This window comes from Poecilia latipinna, unplaced genomic scaffold, assembly GCF_001443285.1.
Source record: "Poecilia latipinna isolate Pla-1442-1.1 unplaced genomic scaffold, P_latipinna-1.0 Scaffold3605, whole genome shotgun sequence".
Classification (NCBI taxonomy): domain Eukaryota; kingdom Metazoa; phylum Chordata; class Actinopteri; order Cyprinodontiformes; family Poeciliidae; genus Poecilia; species Poecilia latipinna.
This window is the reverse complement of record NW_015116221.1, coordinates 227-5,323: the sequence shown is the minus strand read 5'-3', so window position 1 is coordinate 5,323 and position 5,097 is coordinate 227. Positions and strand designations below refer to the sequence as shown.

General features: G+C 38.1%; 1 long non-coding RNA gene across 1 annotated transcript; it reads right to left on the bottom strand.

Moving 5' to 3' along the window:
- Window positions 1–260: 260 nt before the first annotated feature.
- On the bottom strand, window positions 261–4,438 carry LOC106941320 (uncharacterized). Its single transcript, XR_001423328.1, has 2 exons — window positions 3,952–4,438; window positions 261–1,268 (listed from the first exon to the last, which is right to left on the bottom strand). It is a non-coding gene; the product is annotated as an uncharacterized LOC106941320 (long non-coding RNA).
- Window positions 4,439–5,097: the final 659 nt, after the last annotated feature.

Genomic DNA, 5,097 nt, shown 5'->3' with positions numbered 1-5,097 from the left:
ATGCACTTTTTCACGAAAATCGGCCGATTATGATCGGTGACCGATCGATTGGCACACCTCTATTAAATTATATAAGCAATGTTAAGAACTTGGTAAGGAAATTCTGCAGTGATGGTCACCAAACAGTGTCTTCCTAGACTATGAAGATTTTAATATTTCAGTGAAAAGTCTCGGATATAAACTACACAATAATCTCATCATAAGGAGACCACACATTTAAACGAATTGTTTCTTTGTAACAAAAAAGTGAAAGCAGCAAAAAGGATCAGGCATTTCTATTAGACTTTATTGCAGCTGCTATACATGGTCAGTCTTCACATGGTATGTGACTCATTAATTCAAAAGTTTAGCAAAAGCAGTTTGAAATTAAAACAACAAAAAATACCAAGGAATAATGGAAAAGAAAAACAAAAGTTCTTAATTACCTGGGTTGTTTCATTACAATCACCACAACCTCTGCTATTACATTAGGCGTTTTCAAAACACAATCTTGAAAATGTGGTTATTATATGGCATTATAGTTTTGGCACTAAATAGGAGAGACAATTTAATTATATTCAAATAATTTCCAGCAAACTGAAGCAACAGCTTTACTTGAAACACCCAACATGTACACACATATATGGTTCATACATAAAGAAAATAATGAAACCTTGTGAGCTGTAAAAACAACATAAGCCTCATGCATTAATACAGTCATGGAAAACAGAAGGTCCAGCATTTATCAGTTCCAGCATTACAATACATAAATAATCTTGTCTTTGCCAGGTTCTAAACAATTCATATCTAACCTAAAATGTACAAAACTGAACTCCAAATGGCAGCTCATCAGTTTTGTGAAAAACCATGTACTAAATTTGCAATAAAAATGTACACATCAAAGACATGTACTTTCTATTTACCATTTCTGTAAGCCATGAGTTCCCAATTGTCTAAAAGTAGACGTGTAATTTGTTGAAGGAAAACACATATCAAATTCTATTTTTTTAATAACGTACTAGATGTTTCCAAGAAAATTAAATAAGGTACACACCTTTACTTGAAAGTACAATGGCATGTGTTATGATAAAAAAAAGTCTTTACCGCACTCATTCAAGTCAAAGTCTTTGCAGTGAAATAGTTTGGTTGTTCAAAGCTGTGGGAATGCATTAACTTTTGGAGCAGAAATTCTTGAAATGAATCGCAAGACCTCACTCCCCCTTGAAACGAGGACGCCTCTTCTCCTTAAAAGCAGCCAAACCTTCCAATCGATCTTTTGTTGGGATCACCTATAAAATCATAAGTACAAGAAGCAACTTCACTTCTGAGCTTTGTCTCACATCTGGTTTTACAGTGTAAATATTTGTATATGGTCAGTTGTATAGCTTAAAATATCTGTATTTGTTTTTGCCTGTGTATGAGCAAGGCCTAAGAAAACAAAAAGGGGTGGAAGCTAATAGCTAGTCATATGAATGCAGACTTCAGTTGTGTAAAAACAACCCAAAATGAAAATGCTAAAATGTTTATATATGCTAACAGATATTACATTACAAGACACAGTTGTGCTTGGTGCTGTTTTGTTTAGTCGAATAATGATCATGTCCTTATGTGAAGTTGCATTGATTGAGCACACTGACTGTATCAATCCACCAGATCCAACTCATTAGTTGACTCTGCTAAGAATGGAGTAAACTTTTGAATTTCGTGCCAGTTGTAAAGTACCACTGAAGATGGTACACTATGTTGCCAAAAATGTTTGCTCACCTGCCTTGACTCGCATACAAGCTTAAGTGACATCCCATTCCTAACCCACAGGGTTTAATTTGACGTCGGTCCTCCTTTTGCAGCTAAAACATCTTTAAATCTTCTGGAAAGGCTGTCCACAAGGTTGAGGAGTGATATGGGGATTTTTGACTATTCTTCCAGGAGCACATTTGTGAGGTCACATACTGATGTTGGACAAGAAGGCCTGGCTCTATTGGGCTGAAGTCAGGACTCTGTGCAGGCCAGTCAAGTTCATCCACACCAGACTCTACCATCCATGCACAGTGCAGTCAGACAAGTACCGTTGTCCTGGCAACCACTGAACTCATCCTCGTCAGATTGCCAGACAGAGAAGCGTGATTCGTCACTCCAGAGAATGCGCCTCCACTGCTCTAGAGCAGTGTTTTTCAATCACTGTTCCGCGGCACACTAGTGTGCCGTGAGTGATCGTCAGGTGTGCCGTGGAAATTATTCAATTTCACCTACGGTACCGTATTTTCCGGACTATAAGCTGCTACTTTTTTCCTAAACTTTGAACCATGCGGATTGTAGCCCGGTGCGGCTTTTCTGTGTATTTTTCTTCAACCACCAGGGGGCTCTCGAGCAGGAAGTGAATCATTAGAAGTCAAAATTGTAGATCAAAGAAGAACACGTTAATTTTCATTTAGAACAACCACATGCTAGCAGCAGGCACGACGGAGAAATGTTTTCAAACTCATATGATGTAGCTTTTAAGTTGAGGGCTGTCGATCTGGTACTACAGGAGGGAAATAAAGCCGCTGCACTTAAGCTCGGTGTGAACGAAACCATGGGTAGTAGTGGCTAGCGGCATAATCATGTAATTTTCTTACCACTAGATGGCAGTAGGTACAGAGCATTTTACATTAAAACGAGAATTAGTGAGCCATGAATGTTACAGGTAGCGGTGAGAGCATCGTATCTAGCCAGACTGTGACAACAGTGATGGAAAAGACAGTGAAGCTCAGCAGTAGTTGGAAAGAACATGGGTCCATTTCCCACAACATGTCTGTGTGAAGTGAGCTTCTCAAGCCTGGATACTATAAAAACTAAAAACAGAGACAGACTGAGAGCTGTTGAGGAAGAGCTTTGTCTTCAATTTCTGCCAGGAAATCAGCTGTTTTATCCAAACATGCACAGGTTTCACACTAGATGGGTAAAATATACAGATATTGACATTTTGTACATGCAAATCTTCATATTGTAACAGTAAATATGAAGTGAAATCTGTCCCATTGCTTCTTTCAGAATAAGAATTATTTTCTGTATTCCGGCTAAAACAATGCTTGTGGATTAGTTTGTAAAACACTTTGAAGTTTTCTACAACTTCTTTAAATTTAACACCACAGTGTTTTGGCCCTGTTCAGGTGTATTTTTGAAGTGGACATGTAACGTGCAATTTGAAATAAATGTAAAATGTGATAAAAATAAATGTTTGTGTTTATTTGATTCCCATTCAAGACACTTTGATAAGAATGACTATATATGTAATATAGGCGACTAAGGGAGTATCTTTGTTTACATTTTTGGTTGGTGGTGTGCCTCGAGATTTTTTCAATTAAAACGGTGTACCTTGGCTCAAAAAAGGTTGAAAAACAGTGGTCTAGAGTCCAGTGTCGGCAGTTTTACAAAACAACATCTGACGCTTTGCATTGCACTTGGTGATGTATGGCTTGGATGCAGCTGGTTACCATAGAAACCCATTCCATGAAGCTCCCTTCACACTGTTCTTGAGCTAATCTGAAGGCCACATGAAGTTTGGAGGTCTGTAGTGATTGACTCTGCAGAAAGTCATACTATGCGCTTCAGCATTCACTGACCCCGCTTTCTCAGTTTACGTGGCCTACCACTTCATGGCTGAGTTGCTGTCAATCCCAAATACTTCCCGTTTTTTATAATATAGCCGACAGTTGACTGTGGAATATTTAGGAGCGAGGAAATTTCAAGACTGGATTGCGATTGCGATAATTTGGATGGATGGCCAAATACTTTGGCAATAGTGTATGTTTCTGTGCTCTGCAGGGCCTTGTTTCAGAAAGCAAGGTTAACAAGGCACTATCTGAATAAACCTACCTTGCCCCCCATCACCAGGTTTAGTAAGTTTTCTGGGGGAACCACTTTTCTAGAAAGCTCACAATATCACATACTACAGTTAAGGGAACTACAGAAACTCAATTATCCAACACTCACCTGAGCATAGCATGCCTCTTCAATTGCCAAACCTGTAGATAAATCCACCTGAAAGTGAATAAGGCATTTGTCAGTGAAGTACACAAGAAACTTGAAACCATTTTGCTTCAAATGTTGTCCTGGGTTGATGTCAGGACAAATACTACAACGATGTACGGCAGAGTCTAAACAATCTCTTTGGACACACAATAACCTGATGTGACTCCTCTTAAGGAGTTCCTTGACCTAACAATCCCTTGACTATAAAATGATGAAAGGATATTATATTTCAACTGATACCAATATATTGTTTAAATTTGACACCTGTTCTGGGTAAATTCAATACATTTTGTCAAATTTAACTCCCTATTAAAGTTCTAGATAAAAAAATGATCAAAAAACATGTGGTGTGTTTCCTCTGTAGTATGAAGTTTGAATGACATATTTTGGGTTGTGTTCATACTAATTAAGTTTAGTATGCATGCATCTTAGTCATTCATCCATCCAACCATCATCCACTTATCTGGGGACGGGTTGCGGGGGTAGCAGCCTAAGAAGGGAGGCCCAGAATTCCTTCTCCCCAGCCATAACCACAGATGAGGGTAGGAACATAGATCGACTCGTAAATCAAGAACTTTGCTTTTTGACTCAGCTCTGTCTTCACCTCAACAGACTGGCACAGCGCCCGCTTCACTGCAGACGCTGCACCAATCCATCTGTTGAGCTCCCGCTTCCTTTTTCCCATCATTCGTGAATAAGATCCTGAGATTAATTTCTAATCCAACAATGTTAAAAAACAACACTACTTTATCATGATAACAATAAAGTTTGTAATAATCTTCACTTCTGCTTTGCATTGTGAACTGGTTGTTTGAATAAATGACAAGTCAAGAAGTCAAGACTTGTTCTTCCAATACCAGACCATCTGAGACAAGACAGCATCTATAACGTCAACAAATATTTCTGGACATTACCTTTTGTGTTCTACAAAATGCAAAGATTAATCTAAAAACAGTTGATTACTCAATCAAAACTATTTCTTGGCATTACACTTAATGGTCGTAATAATCTAATATTTAAGTTATTAAATGCAGCCACAAATTGATGCACATTCTCTAAACTGAATAAAAATCAACTTACATTGTTCAACAGTTATATGAGAAATTT